Raw genomic sequence first — 26924 nt, 5'->3', positions numbered from 1 at the left:
TTGTCATTTTGGCACACGTCGCAAACCGCACCACATGAAATGTACACGCGATTTACGACATGCTTATTTTTTATTATTGTTTGAAGTTGTGGCCGAGTCATGTGAAACGCACACTCGAATTGGGGTTGCGTATCATAACTATGCCACGGGAACCGTACCCATAGTCACGACAATTTATTTAATCGCGCCTAAAGCAAACTACGATGTTCATCAATTGCTATTTCTTAGAGTCTGGGATGGAACTGGCTAAAATTATAAGCCAACAAAGTTAAAATGCCTACATTCCAAGGACAGACAAAAACTCAAAACGGTAGCTTATTCATAAAGACAAGACTAAATTATACTACAAAGTTATACTACTAATACTTTTCAAAAAATAAAATTTTCAAAAAAACGAATGAAACAAGAAGCAGAAAGACTACTCTAAACTAAACATTTGGTCCAAGCATATTACAAGATATGTAACAAACATTAAGGCTAATTAATTAAACAAAGAACCACAAAATTATGCAATCATCAGAATTACACTCTGCTTATCATAGCCTTGAATGTATTGAATAGACATCAAACATTTAGAGCCAAAATCAGTCAGATTCAGATTCTTTTTTTCAGAGTATAAAATCAATAATCCTAAATCTATCTTAAATGGCTCCCATTATATTTTATCACACATAGAGAAAACTCAATATTAAAGAGAAAGATGAGATAAACCTGAAATTAGAGCTTTCCGATTAATTGAGTTGCGGCAATTACACGGATTGAAACGAAGCAACAATTACAGCCAAAAATTGACACAACTTCAAACGAAATCAGCACAAATCGAACCGGAATTTCGGACTTAAACCTCTAACGACAAACTCCACACGACTCAAACTCAAATACAGCTCCAAACTTCAATTAAACTCCATGTTTCAGAAACTAAGAATCGAATCAAGAATGAAGAAGACGAAGTATTTTTGTATTGTTTTTCGATTTTCTGAAATCAAAACCCAAAAATGAGGGGGTTGCGGCTGGCTTTTGGAATTTTGGTGATTAGGTTCCTCTTTGCTTTTGAAGCTAGGTGGTCTATTTGGGTCACCGGATTCCGGCAAGTTTTGGCAGTGAGAGAGACGATGGTTGTTCTGTCGCCGAGAGCTTTTTTGAGAGAGTGCTCTCCCGTCCTCTCACTATCTATCCCCTTTTTGTGTTGGGTGAGTGGAAAATATATAGGTGTAGGTATAGGGATTAATTGGTGGCCAAGAAAAAGAGTGTGTATGGGCATGTGCATTTTTTGAGAGAGAGAGCATGTGAGTTTGTTACAAAAGATAAGGAAGAATCTTGCCACATGGAAATGACTCATTGACTCTTGCTTTAATTAATATATATTTTTTTAAGAGTGTAAAATAAAAATACTAGCTAAATATTTTAAAATCAAGAACATATAATTTTTGTGATTTTTAATTTTCTTAAATAAACCTACTAAAAATGAAGTTAAGGTTAAAATATGTAGATTAAACTTAAAATTATTTACATACTAAAAAGTGTTGAAAAATCACAAGTATGGTAAAAAATTAGGTGCTCACAGCTGCCCCTCTTTGCTTGGGAACATGAAGAGTTTTCAAGCAAAGACAAAAGTGAGCCGTGTGACTAATTTTTGACCATAACGTTATTCAAAAGAGGAAGAAAATAAAAGGGAAAAGGTGCAACCGAGTCCTAACTTTGGACAACCTACATATCCCGGGTTATAAGGGAATCAGGTCGCGTGTAGTTCAAGAGGTGAATGAAGGGATGGAGTGTGTGGAGAGGATGAGAGAGTCGAGTGAGGTGCCGTTCCGTCGAGGTTCCGGTCCGCGATCCTGTTATTACATCAAAATCAAAAAATGAAAAAGACTAACTAAGCCTGTCAGCTATGAGTTACAAGATTCCTATCTATAAGTCTTCTGAAGCTTGATCTTGAGTCTTGAATGGTTCTTCATACGGACTTTTGACTTAAACCTTGGTTCTTCAAAGCTTGTGACTTCAGCCATGTCTTGAACAGTTCACATCTTTCATCGGCTTCTGCATTTTAGATTCACCCTTTTCCTTTTATTCTGGATTGAGACTTCTTCCTTTGGTTATCTCGGACATGTCAGCTCGCATTCTCGAGGCGAACTTTTGCTACTTCTAACTTGGATTGAATTCTTAAGTGACTTCCCTCGTTCTCCAGGTGGGCGCCTGATGACTTTAAACTGAAATGAATTCCCTCGTTCTCCAGGTGGGCACCTGATGACCTAAAAACTTGAAATATATTCCCTCATTCTCCAGGTGGGCGCCTGATGACTTAAAAACTTGAAATAAATTCCCTCATTCTCCAGGTGGGCGCCTGATGACCTAAAAACTTGAAATATATTCCCTCATTCTCCAGGTGGGGGCCTGATGACTTAAAAAACTTTGAAATAAATTCCCTCATTCTCCAGGTGGGCGCCTGATGACCTAAAAACTTGAAATATATTCCCTCATTCTCCAGGTGGGCGCCTGATAACTTAAAAACTTGAAATAAATTCCCTCATTCTCCAGGTGGGCGCCTGATGACTTAGAAACTTGAAATAAATTCCCTCATTCTCCAGGTGGGCACCTGATGTTGACTTAAAGCTAAAATGAATTCCCTCATTCTCCAGGTGGGCGCCTGATGCTGACTTAAAACTTGAAATAAATTCCCTCATTTTTCAGGTGGGTGCCTGATGCTGACTTAAAACTTGAAATAAATTCTCTCATTTTTCAGGTGGGTGCCTGCTGACTTAGAAACTGAAATGAATTCCCTCGTTCTCCAGGTGGGTGCCTACAATCATGACAACACAGACAAAACAGAGAAAAGTTTTTGCCCCAGTTTGTACCAGGAACATTCATTGATTATTAGTTGCATCCCATTATCCAGGAGGGTCCTGAAAACTTAAAACTAGATCCCATTATCCAGGAGGGTCCTGAAAATTTAAAATTAAATCCCATTATCCAGGAGGGTCCTGAAAAGTTGAAATTAACTCCCATTGTCCAGGAGGGTCCCGGAAACTTAAAACTGAACTTATCTGGAACATGCTTTCTCATGGAGGATTCTTGGCAAAGCAAACAAGATTTCTTGCCCCTGCTTGAAACAAAGAAAATTTTGTCAGTTTGAAACTGTGGCGGTTAGTTTGTGGCATCCTTGCTGAAGGTGTCTGCTTCTGTCACTATCCTGCTTCACAAAGAATTGTTTGACCTTTCAATCGGACCTCGAACACAAAACCTCTGAATGCCTTGAATCCCTTACACTCAACTCGCCGTATGGTACTTTCATTCTGACAACTGTCGAACCTTTGCATTTCCTACAAATTCACGAATCACTTGACCACCTGAACTTCAGTTACCCCCGCACTGCTAATTCTACATCATGTCACTTGGGATGTGCCTGGCCGAATTTCGCTTAGTGCAAATAAAGAGCTGGTAGTGGGCTTTGAAGTCCTTTCTTGCTTGCTTAACAACAGACTAATTTGACTGAGACTTAGAAGAATAGACCCAAAAGAAACGAAGCGAAGTGACTTCGAGAATTAGGAATAAAATAAAAGAAAAAAAATAGCGATGACTATTTGAAGAAAAATGGAAAAGAGACTTATCTGAATGAAGCAACTGGCTCCAATGATCATGACATGCATTTCGGACTGATCAGTCTAATCCATCCAACTAATCACATTTCAGTTCATGCCATGTCTTCATACTTCAAAACCGGGTTTTCCATAATTCAATTTCTTTGTAAAGTCATGAACCTGATTCAGCTTGTAATGCCCCGAGGGGTTTTCACCAGCAAACCTCTCTCATTTGCTCCTCTCTCAACTCATTGTCGCCTTACAGTGCCCGTAAGGGTTTTCACCAATAAGACTCTCTCATTTGGATTTTCTCTCGACTCACCATCGCCTTATGGTGCCCGTGAGGGTTTTCACCAATAAGACTCTCTCATTTATTCATTTTTCCTTGTGCCCATGAACCAAGGTGCTACCCGTGATGTAAATCGCACCTCTATCTCATTTGGCTTGGCATCCTCAAAGTTGATCAGAAGGTCTTTCTTTGGACTGTAGTGTAGGTTTTGGACAGGGTTAGAAAGAAAGGGTGGCATGCAGGCTCAAAATAATTTAAGATGAAGGGGTTTAAAATTACAACTTTTGGAATCAGATCTTTTTACAAAACTAAAACTTCTGCCCCAGTTTCTTCGAATTTGGGGAATTTTGGACTTTTATTTTGAGGGGACCGAACCGTGTAAGGTTGCCTACGTATCCTTAAAAGGAATCAGGTCGAACGTAGTTCAAACATAAGAGTTTTGCTTTTGTTACTTTGCTTTTCTTTTTCTCCTCTCTTTTCTTTTTTTCTTTCTTTGCTTTTCTCTTTTCTTTCTTTTTTTCTTCTTTTTTTTCCTTCTTTTTTTTTTCTTGATTTTTTTTTCTCTTCTTCTTCTTTTCTCTCTTTTTTCTTTTATATTTCTAATACTGCTTTTGATTCCAAAAGAGGGGTATGAAAGAAAATAAATAAGGCTCAAAAAGGGTAACAAATGATAAAAGTGTTTGGGATAGCAGAATAAAATGCCTTCGTCATTCCAACTTTGAACGTGTCTAGTACAAAATGCGATTGAAGATAAGCAAAGAAATCATACATAATATCTCTTGACTGCATCAGAATTAATAGCCATATCCACACATTTACCTTCTATGTCTGTTAAATACAAAGCACCATTGGGCAACACCTTTGTCACAATGAAAGGCCCCTTCCAGTTTGGGGCGAACTTGCCTTTAGCTTCAGCCTGATGTGGAAGGATGCGTTTCAATACCAGCTGACCCACTTCAAATTTTCGGGGCCGAACCTTCTTGTTGTATGCTCTTGCCATTCTTTTCTGATACAATTGACCATGACATACTGCTGCCAATCTTTTTTCATCAATCAAACTCAATTGCTCTAGCCGGGTTTTGACCCACTCATCATTATCAATTTCAGTTTCAACAACGACCCGCAGGGATGGAATCTCAACTTCCGCAGGTATCACTGCCTCGGTTCCATATACCAGCAAATAGGGGGTTGCACCTATTGAAGTGCGGACAGTAGTGCGATAACCTAGCAAAGCAAACGGTAACTTTTCATGCCATTGCCTCGAACCTTGTACCATTTTACGAAGTATCTTCTTTATGTTCTTGTTAGCAGCCTCAACAGCTCCGTTTGCCTTAGGACGATATGGAGTGGAGTTTCGATGCGTAACCTTGAACTGTTGGCATACCTCTTTCATCAAATGACTGTTGAGGTTAGCAGCATTATCTGTGATGATTACCTTGGGAATTCCGAACCGGCAAATGATGTTTGAATGAACAAAATCTACCACTGCCTTCTTGGTCACGGACTTAAAAGTTACAGCTTCGACCCACTTGGTAAAGTAATCAATGGCCACCAAAATAAACCTATGCCCGTTTGACGCTGCCAGCTCAATCGGTCCAATGACATCCATGCCCCAAGCAACAAAGGGCCAAGGTGCCGACATTGTGTGCAGCTCAGATGGCGGGGAATGAATCAAATCACCGTGCACCTGGCATTGATGACATTTGCGAACAAAGCTGATGCAATCACGTTCCATGGTGAGCCAATAATAACCTGCTCGAAGAATCTTCTTCGCCAAGACGTACCCACTCATATGTGGGCCGCAAACCCCAGAATGCACTTCGGCCATGATAGTCGAGGCTTGTTTAGCATCTATACACCTTAGTAATCCTAGATCTGGAGTTCTCTTGTACAATATTCCCCCACTTAAGAAAAATCCACTAGCCAGACGTCGAATGGTTCTCTTTTGATCGCCTGTGGCATGTGCCGGATATACCCCTGATTTGATGTATTCCTTGACATCATGGAACCAAGGCTCACCATCAAGTTCCTCCTCAACCACATTGCAATAGGCATGCTGATCACAGATTTGGATTCGCAGAGGGTCGACATAAATCTCATCCGGATGGTGTAACATTGATGCCAGAGTAGCCAAGGCATCGGCAATCTCATTATGAATCCTGGGAATATGCCTGAATTCTACCGACCTGAATCATTGACAAAGATCATGCAGACATTGTCGATACAGTATGAGCTTCAAATCACGGGTCTCCCATTCTCCCTGAATCTGGTGAACCAGCAAATCTGAGTCTCCCAAAACCAATATTTCTTGAACTCCCATATCTATAGCTAGCCTCAAACCCAGAATGCATGCCTCATATTCAGCCATGTTGTTAGTGCAATAAAATCGAAGTCGAGCTGTTACAGGGTAGTGATGCCTTGTTTCAGAAATGAGTAAAGCACCTATTCCGACACCTTTCATGTTAGCAGCTCTATCAAAGAAGAGTTTCCAACCTGGCTTTTCATCATGATCAGCCCCGTCAACATACATCACTTCTTCATCAGGAAAATAAGTCTTCAGTGGCTCATATACTTCATCCACCAGATTCTCGGCCAAGTGATCGGCTAGGGCTTGGGCTTTTATCGCGGTTCGAGTCACATAGATGATGTCAAATTCTGTGAGTAAAATCTGCCACTTTGCCAACCTCCCTGTGGGCATAGGCTTCTGAAAGATATACCTTAGAGGATCCATGCGAGAAATGAGGTAAGTAGTGTAGGATGACAGATAATGCTTCAACTTTTGCACCACCCAAGTCAGGGCGCAACATGTCCTTTCAAGAAGAGTATACTTAACCTCATAAGGAGTGAACTTCTTGCTGAGGTAATAAATGGCTTGCTCTTTCTTGCCCGTGATGTCGTGTTGACCCAACACACAACCAAAAGAAATATCCGTGACTGTCAAATAGAGGATTAAAGGTCTCCCAGGTTCTGGCAGGACCAACACAGGGGGGTTCAACAGGTAATTCTTGATCTTATCAAATACTTCCTGACACTCATCGGTCCACTTAATCGCAGCATTTTTCTTTAGTAACTTAAATATCGGCTCACAAGTCGTCATGAGTTGAGCAATAAACCTGCTGATGTAGTTTAACCTCCCGAGCAGGCTCATCACCTCAGTTTTATTCTTTGGTGGTGGTAGTTCTTGGATGGCCTTAATCTTTGACGGATCCAACTCGATGCCGCGTCGACTGACTATGAATCCCAACAGTTTCCCCGACGGAACACCAAATGCACATTTCGCCGGATTGAGCTTGAGGTTGTACCTGCGGAGCCTTTGGAAAAACTTTCTCAAATCCCCAACATGGTCGGACTGCTTCTTTGACTTTATGATCACATCATCTACATAAACCTCAATTTCCTTGTGTATCATGTCATGAAATATAGTAGTCATTGCCCTCATGTAAGTTGCCCCAGCATTCTTTAAACCGAATGGCATTACCCGGTAGCAATACGTCCCCCATGGCGTGATGAATGCTGTCTTTTCTGCGTCTTCCTCGTCCATCAGGATCTGATGATATCCCGCATAACAATCCACGAAAGACCCGATCTCGTGCTTGGCACAATTATCAATCAGAATGTGGATATTCGGCAATGGAAAGTTATCTTTTGGACTTGCCTTGTTGAGATCACGATAATCAACACACACCCTCGTCTTACCATCCTTCTTTGGTACTGGTACCACATTAGCTAACCAAGTGGGATACTGAGTGACCCGAATGACCTTTGCCTCCAGTTGCTTTGTGATTTCTTCTTTAATCTTCACACTCATATCAGTCTTGAACTTTCTTAACTTTTGCTTGACAGGAGGGAATGTAGGGTCGGTTGGCAATTTATGAGCTACCAAATCAGTACTCAAGCCCGGCATGTCGTCATACGACCATGCAAAGACATCTTTGTATGCAAATAGTGTTTTGATTATTTCTTCCTTGTTTTGCGGTTCCAGATGCACACTTATCTTGGTTTCTCTGACATTATTTTGATCCCCTAAATTGATTGCTTCGGTTTCATTCAAATTAGGCTTGGGTTTTTCTTCGAAGTGTTTTAGTTCTCTACTGACTTCCTCAAATACCGCCTCTTCATCGTATTCTGTTTCATCATCACCCTCTACTTCTTGGATCGTTGTTTCAGAATTAGATTGGCTTTTAAGATTTGGCTGAAAATTCCTCATGCATGTCATGTCATTGAAACCAGCATAAAAGGAACTGTACAGAAAGCAAAAACAAAAATGAAACGCTGTCAGGATTAATGGAAAACGGGAAATTGTATTTCATTGAAAATAAAAGGATAGGAGGGTTTGTACATCAAAACAAGCAAAAAATAAAAATCTGGATTACAACCCTGGAATAACCCAGATAGCAAAAAGGAAAACAAAGCAAACTACCAAAACTCCTTCCGGGCGGGGAGAGGAGTAGCTTTCCAATTGCTAAGCTTCACATTTGGCCCAACGAGCTGCACATCGGCATTACTGGAACCTTCCCCGATTTCTACCATATTAACCTCATCAAACAAACTCTGGAACCTCTTGATCAACTCTTCATCAAAGTCGACCACAGGTTTTGGGACCGCTGATATTGGGCGTTTTGCGACTCTTGGCTTGACAAAAGACTTGGAGATATGTGGAACATGCTTAGGAAGTGACCATGCCTTTCCTTTCAAACTTTTAGCCTTTTTCACGTCCTTCCCTGTGAGTGTGAATCCCAAACCAAATGTACCAAAAACTTTCACGTGGGCACACCGGATGCACAATACCCTGCAGAGATGAACCCAGACCTTTGCCTGGCAGAAAACCATTCTTCAACATTTCATTTGCTACCATGACAGACGCGGATGGTATCTTTGGACCTAGGATGCATTCTCCTTCGGGAATTTTCCCGACAGACACTGTTTCGAACATTTGGTAAACCCAAGGCCCTTTATCATCTTCAACTTCAATAAATGGAACGATTGTGTCATTGTAAGCAGATAAGTTCTCATCACCGTGCACAACTATTTCCTGTTTGTCCCATTCGAACTTTACCATTTGATGCAGAGAAGACGGGATTGCCTTGGCAGCGTGGATCCAGGGCCTGCCCAACAACAAGTTATAAGAGGCAGTCACATCTAGCACTTGGAACTCCATAGTGAACTCAACCGGCCCTATTGACAAATTTAGCATTATATCACCGACAGAATCTTTCCCTCCTCCATCGAAGCCTCGAACGCATACATTATTAATGTGGATCCTTTCGGTGCCAATCTTCAACTTTTGCAAAGTGGACAGAGGGCAAATATTCGCACTAGAACCGTTATCCACCAGTACCCTTGAGACAGCAAAATCCTCGCACTTCACTGTGAGATAAAGAGCTCGATTGTGTTCTGTACCCTCTATAGGGAGTTCATCATCTGAGAAAGTGATCCTGTTCACTTCGAAAATCTTGTTAGCAATCTTTTCCAAGTGGTTCACCGTGATCTTATCAGGAACATGGGCCTCATTCAAAATCTTCATCAGGGCTTTGCGGTGTTCATCTGAATGTATCAACAAAGACAGAAGAGAGATCTGAGCTGGTGTTTTCCTCAACTGTTCTACAATGGAATAGTCTTGCATTTTCATCTTTTTCAGGAATTCCTCAGCCTCTTCTTCGGTGATCGGCTTTTTTACTGGGATGTGGCCGTCCTTGGATGGCTTGGTTTTCCTCAGTTCTTCTGGGGCAAAACATCTCCCAGAACGAGTTAGTCCTCCGGTTTCATTGATTTCTTCTTCTACTTCTTTCCCTTTGTATGTTATTACCACCTGTTTGTAATTCCATGGGACGGCCTTTGTGTCAACCATCGGTAACTGGATTACTGGCTTAATGATAACGGGGGTAACACGAGCCCCTTCCACGATTATGACAGGCTTGCCCGGGACCCCTGGCACGACCACCTTTTGCCTCTCCTGGTTCGCTTCAACATCAACCAGAGGCCCTTTCACAACCAATACAGAAGGCTTCACGTTGAGCGCGCTTGGCTTCTCCGACACCCCTTTGATTGCCAAGGACATTGCTTTTGCAGAATCTAGAGCTTTGACTGGATTACTTTCGCTATCCCGGATCATCATGACAGACTTGGAAGAGTTTTTGGGCTCCCCATCCTTATGAACTATCTCGATCATATGTGTCTCTGCATGGGCCGGCAAAGGATTTTGGTTGATGTTTGGCGCCTCCGGGCTCTGGACCACAATTTGATTTGTATCAATAAGCTCTTGGATCGCCCTCTTCAAATGCCAGCACTTCTCCGTGTCGTGCCCCGGAGCATCAGAACAATATGCACATCTAAGGGAGTAATCAAGGTTCCTTGGAGGCGGATTTGGTATCTTGGGCTCAATCGGCCTCAAAACGTCCAACTGCCTCAACCTCTGAAACAAACTGGTATAGGACTCTCCAAGAGGGGTGAAGGTTTCTTTCCGTTGTTGCCTCTCTTTTCTGTAATCTGGCTTCGGTCGAAAACTTGGACCAGTAGGGTTTTGGTATGGTTGTGGGGGTGTATAAAGATTTTGTGGAGTTGGAGCACGCCATTGCGGGTAAGGAGGGGGTTGAGCATATGACTGTGCGTGGTGAACATGGTATTGGGGTAGCTCGACAGAATATCGAGGGTCTTGTGGCGGGAGATAGTGCTGAGATGGATTATATGGAGCTTGGGTGTAGGCTTGAGGTTGGGGTCGAGTTTGGGTGTACTGGTGAGGCGGACCCCTTGGGCCACGCCATGATCCAGAGACAAACATAGCGACATCTTCTTTCTTCTTTTTGCCTAACAGGCTTCCGGTGCCACTTTGAATTGCCTGTGTGGTCGCTTTTATGGCAGAGTAGCTCATGATCTTGCTTGACTTGAGTCCCTCTTCCACCATTCCTCCCATCTTTACCACATCGTTGAAGGACTTACCTATGGCTGAGATCAAATGGCCAAAGTAAGTGGGCTCTAGGGCTTGAAGAAAGTACTCGACCATCTCATCTTCCTCCATTGGAGGGTAGACTCGTGCAGCTTGTTCTCTCCATCTGAAACCATATTCCCTAAAGCTTTCATTGGGCCTCTTCTCTACCTTGGTCAAAGATAGGCGATCCGGGACAATGTCTATATTGTACTGAAAGTGCCGAGCAAAGGCCTGAGCCAAGTCATCCCATGTGTACCACCTGCTAGTGTCTTGGCGGGTGTACCATTCTAAAGCTGCCCCACTCAGACTCTGACTGAAATATGCCATTAATAATTCATCTTTCCCACCGGCGCCTCTCATATTGCTGCAGAAGCCTCTCAAATGGGCCACGGGATCTCCATGTCCATCGTACGGGTCAAACTTGGGCATCTTGAACCCAGCGGGCAGTTGAACATCCGGAAATAAGCATAAATCCTTGTAAGCCACACTTACTTGGCTTCCTATCCCTTGCATGTTCTTCAAAGATTACTCTAGGCTCTTCACTTTCCTGAACATCTCGTCCTGCTCCACATTCCGGGATGGTTTCTCAGTTTCGACAAGAGGTTCAAAGCGAGGGGCACGGGAATAAGGATCCGCGACTTTGAAAGTTGGTTCCGGACCATAATATTGGGTATTTGGAGCTTGGAACGCGGGTTCACTAGAAGATCTGTGGAGGGTAGCTCGCGGAGGGGCTACGAAAACAGGAGCGGATGTCGGAGCAGGGTATGCAGTTGTTTTGGCTGGTGGAGCATGAAAGGTTTGGGATGAGGTGCCAGGGTAGTGGTGATAAGGGGTAAAGCCTGGTGCGTGCTGAGGGGAAAGGTCAATGGTAATGGGATCTTGGGCTTGTGATAGTGGTGGAATGAAAGCGGGATTTTTCGAGTAGTTAGCGGGGAATGAAGGTGGGGGATGCCCCCTGACCCAGGCTTGATACATTTCTGCCATTTGATGCTTCAACCTGTAGACCTCTTCTTTCAATTCAGACTCCAATTCTACAACCTCCCTTGGCGGGTCGACAACACCCGTGTCCAATTCTTTGCTAGTCATGACTGCCTTGCACTTTGATCTGGTGTTATAAGGGTGACTTGCCAGGATGCCAACAAACTAACCACCTAAAACAAAACCTGTCTCTGTTCACACACAAAAACTTGGTCAGTTTTAAAAGCAATTTACAGATAGGTAATCGCACATTGGATATGCAATGCACCTGAGCAGTTAACGTTCCTAAATGCTTTGCGACGGTTCGTATGTTTCATCCCGGCTTTTTCAAATTCTCCAAATCCTGACTTTTCCCTCTCACCTCCTGCTATGTTTCGCTCATTTAGTTCTTATTCTTTCCTCTCTTTTTTTTAGTTTGGCCCCTTTTTTCTTTTAAGAATATGATCGAATCCTATGGGGATTGCCTACGTATCATGACGCCGCATGAATCAGATCATTACGTAGTTCAGAGCAATAGACGTGAAATAATTTATTTCATTAATAAAAGACAATCTTTTTGGATTTTCTATTACAAGGACTAAAGTAGAGATGACTGCAAAAAAGGAAAATCTACAGACTCGGCATAAAGTAATAGAAAACTTTGACAAAGGCGAACAAGACTCAAAGAAAGTAAAACACAGACTACTAAAGGAAATCAAAAATACATAAAAGCATCCACTGGTACTCCGGAGGCTTGCGGGACATCAGCCGGTCTCCGCATAGGCCTGCAGGCAATATCTTCTTGGAGGCGGTCTAGGTCAACCATCACTTGTCGGACGAATGTCATTACAGAAGCAAAAAACATAGACTTGGTCATGTCTTCACATTCATGGCATTTCATTACAACATAATCAGCTATCTCTTTAATCCTCATTCTGATGACACCCTTTTCTTGCAGCAAACGTCCAATCTGCTGGGCCCGAGCCTCTAATACTTGTGTATCTGTGTTGCTTTGGTCTTGTAACTGCTTCAGGCTTTCTTGTAGTTGGTAAATCAGTGCATAGAAATGCTCTCTTTCTGTCCTGAAATCCTTTGTTTGCTTAATCATTTCATTTTCCAGAGCAACCAACTTTTCCTGCAAAATCGCTACTTCTTTGTCATATTTCTACTTCAACTGGTGGGCTAATCTAGCGTGTTCTTCCGCACCTTTGGCCAGCTTTGCTTGAGCATTGAACAAATCCCCCTCGACCTTTGTCAAGTCAAAACCGTAATCATGCACTTTCCGCCTCAGGTTGGTTATAATTTTCTCATCTCTCTCACTTCTTGCTGGTGTCTCGGCGGCTATCTTCATTCTCTGAATTTGGGCTCGAAGGGCTTCATTTTCCTTGGCCAACCTCTTCTTTTCCCCTGCATCTTCAGCTGCCTGCAAACTACCATCAAATTTGATTTTTTCAATTTTCCCTTCGAGCTTGCTTATGGTGGTCCGGTACTCCCTTTCTTTGGCTAACCAAGCCCACTGCTCCTGCGATGCGTTCAACAAATTCTTGGATATGAGGTCTTTTAGTTGGTCGTTCGGGTTCACCACTCGTCGCGACTCTCTTTCCATACCAGGCAACATAACTAGGTAAGACCTCACCTTTAGACAAATCACGTACTCGGGTATTTGCCCCCAAATACTGGCATTCGCTCCAAATTTTACGAACCACTTCTTCGGGAAATTGGGCATCAGGACGGATTTCGACCACATAAGTGCTAAGATCTTCATCTCTAGGAACTGTCTGGCATCTTCCAAGCTGTCTCAAAACCCGGTACGGAGCATAGGGTTGGATGCTTCGGAGACCCATTAGCAAGAAGTAGGGACCAGTGGCGGGCATATAAACAATCTCATCAACGGGAAGCCAACCCAATGTCCATTCTACCTGATCTGCGGTCGTAGATTGAAGGCGGGTAATCCAATCTTTGACCCCTTTCGGCATCTCGAATCCTGTTACTCGTGCACTAAACTCTTCAATGCAGTTTTTTCCCGTAGACCCATAGTTCATGTATCGAGGACGATGACAGAGGTGTTCGATCATCCATACTTGCAACAACAGGTTGCATCCCTCGAAAAAGCTGGCTCCGGCCTTACAGAACGTGAGGGCTCAGAATATATCTGATACGATCATGGGTGCGAGAGTACTCTTGGCCTGAGTAATCAGAACGTGGACAACCCCAGCTATCCGCAAATCAATGTGCCCGTCCTCCCTTGGAAACACCAAAAGTCCTAAAAATGCCACCATGAAGGCAAAACATCTATGGGTCTCCCATTTTGATCGGTTTCCTTTACTGCAGAGTCCATTTTCAGGGTCTTCGAATCCCCCTAGATGCCCGTATCGCTGATATAGAAAATGAAAGGTGGAAATTCCCCGTGCTAGACTTCCCGTCTTGATTTGTCTGCTTATCTTTAATAAGTCCAGAAACTTGTGGGGAGTAACAGTCCTTGGAGATACCAGGTACTTGTGTCTCAGTCCTTCCGTGCTCCTAGTATAACCCGCTATTTCTTCCAAAGTGGGCATAAGCTCAAAATCTGAGAAGTGTAAAACATTATGAGCGGGGTCCCAGAATGCCACTAATGCCTCTATCAGGTCCCTTCTAGGTTGAATTTTCAATAGTCCAGTGAGCGCCCCTAGGTATTGGTTGACCATATCTCGTCCTTGTTTTCCCAAATCCTCCCACCACATGTGGAGTGCCAGTGGAATCTGATCCATAACCTTCACAGGTAAGTTCTGAACGGTGCTCATTCTGCACATTTTAAATTAGGGTGACTAGATTAAAATTTTGTACAAAACTGACCATGAAAAGATTACTATCATTATAGTTTTTGAAAAATATAACCGAAAACAAATCACGGCCACTTTTGCAAATACGGCCTTTCAACGCTTCGGAGGAGAAGATTTTAGGGTTGTGTTTGCGAAGTGGTCAATTTTTATTTTTATTATTATTATTTTTAAAAGAAAATATTTTTGGAATTTGATTATTCTATTTTTTTTTTAATTTTTGAAAAAGCAAGACTTCTAAAGAAAAAAGAAAATATTTCTTTTTTTTGAATTTTGATTTTATAATTATTTTTTCGGAATTTCGAAAGAAAAAACTTCTAAAAAAAAAAAGGAAAAGGAAAATATTTTTGGATTTTAATTTCATTTGTCTTATTTTTCTAATGAAAGACTCCTACAGATAAAATATATACTTGTTTTGGTTTAAAATTTTTTTTTTTAATCTTTTATTTGTTTGGGATTTTCTTTAAAAAAAAGACTCCTAAAAGAAGGAATTAAAGGAAATATTTTTTGAATTTTTTAAAATGGGGTCTCAAAGAAAGACTTTCTAAATAAGGAAATAAAGAAAAATATTTTTAGATTTTTGAAAATTGGGGGCTGGAACCGATGAGGTTTGCCTACGTATCTCACATCCGGTGAGAATCAGGCCCGCGTAGTTCGGTCATTTTGACGCGCAGAAAAATATGATTTGTTTTGAAATGATTCTCTCTTTATTTTTGAAATTTCGACAGAGTAACGAGATTTTTGAATACTGAAATTATTAAAACCAGGTGTTTTTCTGTCTTACCTCACTCTTGATTTTTCTCTTTTTTTTTTTTTTGGATTTTTTTTTTCTTACTCACGAAGCCGGTCAACATACAAGCCAAACAAATTAATGCACAAGTAGCACGTAAAGAATACATCAGGATGGTCTTTTAATTTTGGGTACACCTGTCCTAGACGGACCCAACCCCTGTGTTGAGTCCCCTAAGTCAAATGCACGTGATGCAAGCAAACGTACCTACTAGGGATCCGGCATGAGGCTATGTTATTCTAAGTTTAAATCCTGGGTGTATTGTTCTAGACCTGGCTTACCCGAGCGGACAACTCGAGCCGAGGGGGGCAACGTACCGGTAACCAAAAGGCCATCCGGCTTTGTAACTGATCCGATCCTCGTTCTAAATTAGGATATGACACTAACAGAAAAGAAGTCACGCCAGCGTGCACTTCCCAGAAGATTTAGAAGACTCAGAGAGAGGAAAGGTTTCGTAGCAGTTTATATACAATTCATACAATATCAAAGCGGTAAAAAAAAAATGGCATTTAGCACATTAGGCTCAAATACGTAAAAATAAGACAATCATGAAAGCCAATCATAACAGCTATTCTAAGCTCGAATTCTGAACCCTGAACCAGAGATTCTGGGTTCGATCCCCAGCAGAGTCGCCAGAGCTGTCACACCTCCTTTTTCCCGATGGGGCGATAGGGATAAGGGAGTTTTTCCAATTTAAGTGACATTAATCGAAATGAGATTATTTATTTATTTCAGAGTCGCCACTTGGAATAATTTATGGTGTCCCAAGTCACCGATGTATTTTAAATCCCAAATCGAGAAAATTTGACTCTATTTATGGTCCGCGAATACAGAAGACTGGGTAAGGAATTCTGTTAACTCGGGAGAAGGTGTGAGGCACTCCCGAGTTCCGTGGTTTTAGCACGGTCGCTCAACTATTAATAATTTGCCTAATTATCTGATTTAATACATGTTTTAAAAGCTTATTGTGTATTTTTTACTTTTTAACCGCTTTTAATTTTTTATGAAATTATTTCTGGAACAAGTCACGATGTCGTACACTTGTCATTTTGGCACACGTCGCAAACCGCACCACATGAAATGTACCTGCGATTTACGACATGCTTATTTTTTATTATTGTTTGAAGTTGTGGCCGAGTCATGTGAAACGCACACTCGAATTGGGGTTGCGTATCATAACTATGCCACGGGAACCGTACCCATAGTCACGACAATTTATTTAATCGCGCCTAAAGCAAACTACGATGTTCATCAATTGCTATTTCTTAGAGTCTGGGATGGAACTGGCTAAAATTATAAGCCAACAAAGTTAAAATGCCTACATTCCAAGGACAGACAAAAACTCAAAACGGTAGCTTATTCATAAAGACAAGACTAAATTATACTACAAAGTTATACTACTAATACTTTTCAAAAAATAAAATTTTCAAAAAAACGAATGAAACAAGAAGCAGAAAGACTACTCTAAACTAAACATTTGGTCCAAGCATATTACAAGATATGTAACAAACATTAAGGCTAATTAATTAAACAAAGAACCACAAAATTATGCAATCATCAGAATTACACTCTGCTTATCATAGCCTTGAATGTATTGAATAGACATCAAACATTTAGAGCCAAAATCAGTCAGATTCAGATTCTTTTTTTCAGAGTATAAAATCAATAATCCTAAATCTATCTTAAATGGCTCCTATTATATTTTATCACACATAGAAAAAACTCAATATTAAAGAGAAAGATGAGATAAACCTGAAATTAGAGCTTTCCGATTAATTGAGTTGCGGCAATTACACGGATTGAAACGAAGCAACAATTACAGCCAAAAATTGACACAGCTTCAAACGAAATCAGCACAAATCGAACCGGAATTTCGGACTTAAACCTCTAACGGCAAACTCCACACGACTCAAACTCAAATACAGCTCCAAACTTCAATTAAACTCCATGTTTCAGAAACTAAGAATCGAATCAAGAATGAGGAAGACGAAGTATTTTTGTATTGTTTTTCGATTTTCTGAAATCAAAACCCAAAAATGAGGGGGTTGCGGCTGGCTTTTGGAATTTTGGTGATTAGGTTCCTCTTTGCTTTTGAAGCTAGGTGGTCTATTTGGCTCACCGGATTCCGGCAAGTTTTGGCAGTGAGAGAGACGATGGTTGTTCTGTCGCCGAGAGCTTTTTTGAGAGAGTGCTCTCCCGTCCTCTCACTATCTATCCCCTTTTTTGTGTTGGGTGAGTAGAAAATATATAGGTGTAGGTATAGGGATTAATTGGTGGCCAAGAAAAAGAGTGTGTATGGGCATGTGCATTTTTTGAGAGAGAGAGCATGTGAGTTTGTTACAAAAGATAAGGAAGAATCTTGCCACATGGAAATGACTCATTGACTCTTGCTTTAATTAATATATATTTTTTTAAGAGTGTAAAATAAAAATACTAGCTAAATATTTTAAAATCAAGAACATATAATTTTTGTGATTTTTAATTTTCTTAAATAAACCTACTAAAAATGAAGTTAAGGTTAAAATATGTAGATTAAACTTAAAATTATTTACATACTAAAAAGTGTTGAAAAATCACAAGTATGGTAAAAAATTAGGTGCTCACAGCGTATGTGTGTGAAAGCATATGAAATAATTATTTTATATTCAGTAAAATAAAGTTTTATAATTATATTTAGTAAAACTTCTCATTAGCGAAGGGAAATTTGGGCATTAAAAGTACCTGTAACGACCAAATTTGTTGCTCCCATAAATTTTTTTAACGACCAGGATGACAATTTAGCGAAGGGAAAATCTGTCGCTAAAAGTACATACAACGATCGGAATTTATGTTATCGCTAAAGGACCTTTAACGACCGACTTAGAGTCCGGTCGTTAACTTTTAACGTCAAGGCTTTTAACGACCGGTGATTGGACAAGGCCTGCACATCCATGACTAGTGGCCTCTCTGCTTCCGGTAGATATGACAAGCTGCCCATATACTCGACCTTTCTACTCAAGACATCGACTATCACATTGGCCTTCCCGAGATGATACAGAATAGTGATGTCATAGTCTTTCAGCAATTCTAACCATCTCCGCTACCGCAAGTTAAGGTCCTTCTGCTTGAACATAAGCTGGAGACTCTGGTCGTCGGTATAGACCTCACATAGAACACCGTACAGATAGTGCCACCGAATCTTCAATGCATGAACAATATTTGCCAGCTCTAAGTCATGAATTAGGTAATTCTTCTCATGAACCTTCAACTGTCAACACCACGCCAAGCCCAATATGCGACACATCACAATACACTATGTAAGTCCCTGAACCCATAGGCAACACCAACACTGTGGTTGTAGTCTTGAGCTTTTGAAAGCTCGCCTCACACTCCTCGGACCATCTGAAAGGAGCACCCTTTTAGGTCAATCTAGTCAATGGTGCAGTAATGGATGAAAAACCCTCCACGAATCGACGATAATATCCAGCCAAACCAAGAAAACTCCGAATCTCAGTAGCTGAAGACAGTATACGCCAACTCTGAACTGCCTCAATCTTCTTCGGATCTATCTTGATCCCTTCACTAAACACCATATGACCCAAAAACGCCACCGAATCCAGCCAGAACTCTCACTTGGAGAATTTTGCATATAACTTCCTCTCCCTCAGGGTCTGGAGCACGATCCTCAAATGTTGCTCATGATCCGCCGGACTGCGAGACTATACCAAGATGTCGTCAATAAACACGATGATGAAAGAATCAAGATATGGCTGGAATATACTGTTCATCAGGTGTATAAAAGTTGTTGAGGCATTGGTCAGCCCAAATGACATCACTAGAAACTCGTAGTGACCATACCGAGTCCTGAAAGCAGTCTTCATGATATCCGAATCCCAAATCTTAAACTGATGATACCCTGACCTCAAATAAATCTTTGAGAACTCTTTGGCACCATGAAACTGGTCAAACAAGTCATCAATGCGCAAGAATAGGTACATGTTCTTCACTATAACCTTGTTCAGCTGTCTATAATCAATACACATCCGCATAGTACCATCCTTCTTCTTCGCAAAACAAAACCACATCGGTGGTGCTTCAAAAATGGGTCGTAACTGAAAAAAGCACATTCAGTGGCGACTGAGTTTCCACGAATAACCTACAATAGTCAATAGCAATAATCTTGTCACCACAGAAAGGTACTTCGTTTTCGCGGCAAGTTTGGGGTACTATTGAAGCCTTTTCCTGTGGGTTGCCATGGAAGCATCTTTTTCTAAAAAATAAATAATTGAAAGTCGTATTCTCAACAACATAAACATTATAATAAAACACCACCAAATATGCTTAAATAAAGTAACTTAGGAACTTTTTATTACAGAAATTAATCTATGTAACAAAGTATACAGCATTCCATAATACATTGTAATTGCTAATAAACATGAAAAAAAAATCAAATTTTTTCAAGCTCCTCGTTGTCCAACATCATTTCACTTGTTGAAGAACCTTGTCTTTGCAATTTTAAGAAAAAATGCAACGAATCATTATGGTAACCCTCACAATAAAAGTAACTTTTATTTATGATATATCAATTCGAGCAAATTTATGTATGTTGTCCATACTAGCTTAACATGATAGGATGTTATGTATGTTGGATTGTATGAGTTACTTGCTAGTCATACATCAGACATATGCATTATAACTTGCATATATTATTTCAAACTTAATGTTGTCACGTTGAGTTGTCCATGCTGCCATGCAAGCACGTAGAGATTGGTCTGTTCCGTTATTACATTGTGTGTGGATATAGATCCATCCGTCATGAGTCATCCAACCATGTTTCTATTTTGGTGGTATATGTGTAGGTTTTTAGGACACGTGGAGAGTGCCGAGTTGATATAAAATCTACGTCTTTACCATGCATTAATGATATCAGGCTCTTGTTGTAGTATTTCATAAATGATACTTTGTGAATATCTCTAGATATGTTGTTTAGATGCATTGACATATGCATTGGATTTGTTATTTAAGGAAATCATGCATTATATCTCAGATTGTGCACATCTTATACAGTGTTTTCATGCTTTACTTTTGTTATTGGGTATACTTATTAACTGCACATATAATGAAATGAGTGTTTTTGACTAATCCTTCGTCAGTATTTTATTGGGGGAAAAGTCAATAAGTCATATTTGGTACGTGTCAGTATATTCATACTATACTTTTACATATTCTTGCGCAAATTCAGATTCCAGTACTAGTGGAGCATCTGAGAGCGCTTAGGAGTAGTTTAGGAGACTTAGATGTGAGCTATCTTAGGTGACTTGTTCGTAGCTATTGGGGTCACGTTCTATCTTTCTTTTGTTGTTCTTTACTCAAGACAGTATATGTATTCGAGCAGACAATTGTATTGTTATGTTACACTTTTAAACCATTCATGAATTGTGCTATTAGTTCCTAGGGGGTTGTATTTGGTATTCCATATTGTCTCAGATCAATTATTGCACTTTGTTCATATTATGACTAAGACATTATTATATTATCTCGTTTCATGATTATTTTCAATTTTAACTGGCTTAGTAGTTAGGTTATGTACCATCATTGTCTTGGTGGGATTTGAGTTATGACAAATTTGAAACGGCGAAAGGTGCCAAATGATATGAAAATATTTTTGGGAATATTCTTAGAAAACTAAGAAGATACTTGCAAAGGAGGATCAAATACCCAAAGCTACATGTACCAGTGCGAGACTTTGATCGTAATTATATTAGTTTGCGCAATTAAATAGTCATCCATGATTTGGGTCTCCTTGGATGGGATTATGATTGCTAGCAAAATTGTCGAAATCACACGGTATTCTTCTGGAGACGCCTAGTCAATATGGGATAGGCGCTCGACTTCCATGAATATACACATAGTGATAGTCATTATGTCAGTGATCAAGAACTCCTACCAGATATAAGAGTTTGTTTAAAGCTTCAAACTTAATTATGAATTATGAAATAATTTTAATTGCTGAATTGAGTTTTTTATGAAATGTATTTATTGAATTGATATTGCATATGATCTTACCATGTCTTTCCAAAAATTCTCGACTCACTTTATAATTGAGGGGGTATATGATGCGTATTGAGTACTTGTGATTTTGTACTCACATACTTGCTCAGCGGCGCTAGATATCTTCGTGGATGCATGTATTATGATTCAAAATGATGTGGATATCTACTAGGTATCTCCCCCTCTTCTCTGGCTATTATAGTGAGCCCGCTACTGTTTATGTGGTACCTTCGAGTCTAGTTTATTTTATGCACTTAGGTAATCATTATTATATAAGTTGCATGTACACTACAGGGGTCATGTATTTATGTCTAGAGCATTTTTATTGTACTCATTAAGGTATGTATAAAGTTTTCAATAGCTATTATGCCGAACATTAATAATTCTAAAATATTTTTAGAAATTGTTTATCATGAAGCATGCATTGTTGAAGTCAAATAATTAAGCACAAGTTTTAAAGAATCAGGTGCCATGTCTCGCTCCTCCAGTTTCGAGGCGTGAAAGTAAGCATTTTTCCCCCTCTTGTGTACTTTAGTTTTGACATATAAAACTCCAATTACGTATTTTCTTAAGAAATATATAAGTTGAGAGCCATTGTGCAATTTTCCTTTTGGCTTAACTTTTAAAGGACCATAGATATCAAATCACCACGAATTTTCCTACGTTGATTCTGAAAATGGTGTCATACCCCTAATAAATACACCTTTGTCGTTAATACCAACCTTTTTGTACCGAAAAAATAGGTTTGTACCAACCTTTTGTATGGTAAGTTTGTTCTACAGGGTATCAATCCTATTTAACAAAACAAGAAATAATATAAAAAGTTTCTGTTGCATGAAAAAGAGCTTACTCAGCTCAGTCTTGACTGTCTTGTGTCTTTTGGCACATGAATCAAACAAAAAACCAAAGACGCCATCCAATTTTGATTTTCTTTTTCTTAATTGTTTTTTATCGTGTTGTAACTTGTAAACATGTCTCACATTTATTTGTGGCAGTTGAACCATTGAATTTAAATTGGACAGGTGTGGCAAATTTAAAAGTGCATATAGACGAAATGGAGGGGAACCTCACTGGAGATAGGTGTGAATCCTTTCTGGGGGGCTATTCATATTTATTCAATTCGAACAAAGTTAATTAAAACACACGTTGACGTATGGGTGACTATTCTCGTCACAAGTGCGAATGCAAAATTATAAGCCATCAAGTAGCATAGGCAAGGACTATTTACACAGTACAGTCCATTGCTTTTCCCTTGTGAATCATATGAAAATTACTAGTACATGGGGCCACTCCATGTCGTGAAACAAATCGCGGAGATGTACTAAGATTTCTCAATTATAAATAGATCTCATCACTTCAAGAGGTCCAATAATCCAAACCTTTGCAGAAAAAGACCATCACTCCAACTTATTATCCAAATCTCTTGAAAAAAGGTATGGAACATCAAGGATTAAGCAGTAGGTGCTTTCTTCATAGTGAAACTGAAATTCACACCCTACTCTATCAATGCAGTGGTTCTGCTGACAGTTGGTGCTGTTTTATTAGGTGTTCGATCTAATGGTGATAGGCCAGAGGGTGTGACTAGTAAAGCCTATATTCTTGGTTTTATGATGACACTTCTCGCAGCAGCTTTATATGGAGTCATTTTGCCTTGTATTGAGTTGATTTACTTGAAGGCAAAGCAAGCTATTACAACTACATTAGTATTGGAGATTCAAATGGTCATGTGTTTTGCTGCTACTGCTTTTTGTACTGTTGGAATGATTGCCAATAACGACTTCCAGGTATTGTTTCCCCCTTAAACTCATCACTACCCAAGCATCTTACTTCCGGTTGCAGTTTATCTTACACTATTCTTTTGCAAGTTTAAATTATATGCATAATTATTTTTTACACAATCAAGTCATTTACAAGAAAATTACACGTAAATTTTATGACATATATAGATTAATTGATAACCTTATAAAAAGAACTTTACGGTTTAAGGGTAAATAATTTGAATTTTTTACACTATTAGTCCATTTTCAGATAAAATGACACAGTTCTGCATTTGAAGGTATTTAACTTTAAACTGCTCGTTTTACCCTTAATAAGAAGATTTTTATAACTACACAATATTATGCAAGTTTAAAATCACAAGATGATGTATCATAGATACTTCCTCGGTATTAATTTTGTTTTAGCTATACACTATCTTATTAAAGAGCAAGGATTAAGATATTGATTGAAATTTGCAGGCAATATCAAGGGAGGCAAAATAATTTAATCTCGGAGAAGCTAGATACTATACAGTGATAGTATGGACTACCATTATTTGGCAGTGCTTCTTTGTGGGTGTAATTGGAGTCATTTACTGCTCTTCTTCTTTGATGTCTGGGGTTATGATCGCAGTTCTACTTCCTGTTACTGAGGTATTAGCTGTAGTTTTCTTTAGGGAAAATTTTTCAGGTGAAAAGGGCCTTGCTCTTTTTCTTTCTCTTTGGGGTTTCGTCTCATACTTTTACGGAGAGTTCAGACAAACAAAGAAGGAGAAGAACAAAAGTCCAAAAAGTGAGATGACAACAATGCGTACCGAGTCTGTTTGATTTACTATTCACGGCTATACAGATAAAGAGTTTGTATTTTTTTTGTAGAAAATAATATACGCTACTTTGTGGAATACGTATCTATTCATTAATGTTGAAACGAGAAATTTATTCAACTCAAGTGAGCACTTTTCTTTTTTTTTTTTCAATATATCTTCCATCTTAAAAAGCAATGTTTTATTTTCTCTTCACAAGTGGAAATGCAAAATTCTCCGCCAACCAGTAGTATGGATATGGCTATTTACATGGCGCAAGTCATGGTTGGGGTACTAATCTGGTAAGGAAAATAGTATTTTTGTTTTCTGTATTTGTTACTTAATTATGATTTAGTCCACATATTACATACTTAGAAATTTTTACCTTCAATTAACATAAATGTGTGATTTTAGTCCCTGCATTGACAGTAGTTTAATTTAACGATGTTAGTATCGGCAAAGGGTTATATTTGCCTTCTAACACTATATCCTTTTTATCCCCTCCTCTACAAAGTGCATTCCGTCGAAGTTTTTATCGTTAACAAGATTTGGCAAACTAATGTTTTTTAGCTGGGTGAATTATCTTTCAACGAGACACAGAAATATTAGGCTATCAGCTCTAGTTTCTTTTCCTTTTTAATTTTTCAAATTTTAAAAGTGATTTTCTTTTTAAACAAACTAATATGAAATAGTGTCATTATTTAAAAAAAGAAGGATTACTTACTTTTTGTTAGCTATAGAGAATCTCTTTAAAGTTCAACGATTAAGATATTGATTGGAATGCGTATTTTACAACTTGAACTAGAAAGATGAGAACTAAATGGGTTATTGATTGTAAGTGTCTTTTGTATTATGTAGATTGACTATAATTAGGTTAAAATAATTTTTAAATTAATCACGGTCAACATTCTTGGTAAACGACCTTGGATCGGTGTTTTGATGATTCTGGTAGGTTCGTATGATATTTTTGGAATTGTACGCACTTTTGGTTGGGGTCCGGGGTAACCCGAGTGCATTTCGGCGTGGTATGTGAAATATAGTGAAAATAAGTTTTCAAGTTGAAATCATGTGTTTTGATGATCGATTCATGTTATGTGATATTATTTTGATGATTTGACGTATCGAACAATTTTGTATGATGTTATTATACTTGTGTGCATGTTTGATTTAAAGCTCGAGGAGCTTGGGTGAGTTTCAGATGTGTATCAGATAAGTTTTGGATGATTTGAGATAGCTAGTGTGCTTTAGTTTATGGTGTTGATCTGCAGGTCTCGCACTTGTGAGGACCTATTCGCAAATGCAAACTCCGCTTTTGCGAAGTCGAGCTCGCATTTGCGAAAATGGGCTAGGCAAGGCAGTCTTCGCATTTGCAAAGAGATGTTCGTAATTGTGGACATCAGCAGATCGCTTTTGCAAATGCTTGGTCGCTTTTGCGACTGGGCACTAGACTTAGTCAGGTTCGCAATTGCGAACCTTTGACTGCATTTGCGATAAAGGAGTGCATCTCAAATGCGATATTTTTGTTGCATTTGTGACTTTAGAAGGTTGGGGGCACTATTCACATTTGCGACCAGTGTTTCGTATTTGCGATTGTCGCAATTACGAACAAGAGTTCGTAATTGCAATACCTACATCTGAGTAAAAGAGGAGAAAATTGGGACTTAGCTCATTTCACACCATTTTTTAAACCCTAAACACTCTAGAGGCAATTTACTTGAGAGTTTTTCCTAAAATCATTGGTAAGCAACTCTAATCCACTTCCTTTCAATTCCCCATTACTTTTCATGAGTTTTTAACATCAAATCGAGGATTTTCATGGTAGAAATTAGGAGTTTTAGGTAAAATTTAGGCATTTTGCAAAATTTGGATTAAGATCTCAAATTGAGATCGAATTTAAATACAAATCACATACTCGGGCTCGGGGGTGAATGGATAATCGGATTTTGGTCCGAATCTCGAATTTTGACCAAGCGGTCCCGAGGTTGACTTTTGTTGACTTTTTTAGTTTCATCAAAGATTGAGCCGTTTTCATTCGTGGGTAGTTTCTGAAGTTTATTTTGAATTGTTCGAGCGATATTTGGTTATATTTGGCTGGTTTGGAGGCTTGTTCGAAAGAAAAAGTCGTGGTTGGTTGTTGATTTGGTTGTGCAAGGAGGTAAGTGTCGTATCTAACTTCGACTTGAGAGATTTAGGACTTGTTCGTCTGCTTGTTATGTGAATTATATAGGAAAATAATGTATATGTAAAGTGACGACTGTATATTCATTGTCACGGGTTATAACATGTGGGTTAAGCTATTTACCTTTATATTATCACTTATTCCATGTTATCTCTTGTTATATGCTTTGATTGCTACATGATCTTACTTATTATCCATGTCTTACTTGTTATCTGTTATTTAAGTTGTTGCTTGTTTGATTTCTTCATTTCTTGCTCAATATCTGCTTACCTGCTATATGACCCTATCTGAATTAATTGTATACCTTTATTGTTTCATGTCTTACGTGCCTTTATTGCCTTTGAACTACTTGTTGCACTTTATTATGTTATTCCGAGTTCTGAGAGTTCTTTAGCTAATATTGCATCGGTGACTTGTAGAAAGTTATGAATACGAGGTATTGGTTATTCTCTGTTTGAACTGATAGTTCCTTAATGTTCTGCTTGTTTATTTCCCTTTTATGTTAAGATTACGTAACTAGTTGTGTTAAGTTTTTATGTTAATGAATTGATATTGGGAACAGGTTATGCACCGCAATAGTTATTGTGTTAAGTATTGGGATCGGGTTGCACGCCGCAACAGTTATTGTATTAAATCTTTGGATCAGGATATACGCCGCAATAGTTATTGTATTAACTGTTGGGATCGGGTTGCGCGCCGTAACAGAGTTGATGTGTTGTGGTTGTCTGTAGTTGTAGAGTTTTATATCAGTATTGTGATATGAGATTTGAGATCATGTTATTCTGGGGCCCTCTGGTATTTGA

General features: G+C 39.3%; 1 long non-coding RNA gene across 1 annotated transcript; it reads left to right on the top strand.

Annotated features, from left to right (window-relative positions):
* The first annotated feature begins 22655 nt into the window (after positions 1–22655).
* Positions 22656–24083, top strand: LOC142169912 (uncharacterized). Its single transcript, XR_012699547.1, has 2 exons — positions 22656–23166; positions 23620–24083. It is a non-coding gene; the product is annotated as an uncharacterized LOC142169912 (long non-coding RNA).
* Positions 24084–26924: the final 2841 nt, after the last annotated feature.

This window comes from Nicotiana tabacum, chromosome 15 (assembly GCF_000715075.1).
Source record: "Nicotiana tabacum cultivar K326 chromosome 15, ASM71507v2, whole genome shotgun sequence".
NCBI lineage: Eukaryota > Viridiplantae > Streptophyta > Magnoliopsida > Solanales > Solanaceae > Nicotiana > Nicotiana tabacum.
This window is presented reverse-complemented; position numbering and strand designations above follow the sequence as displayed.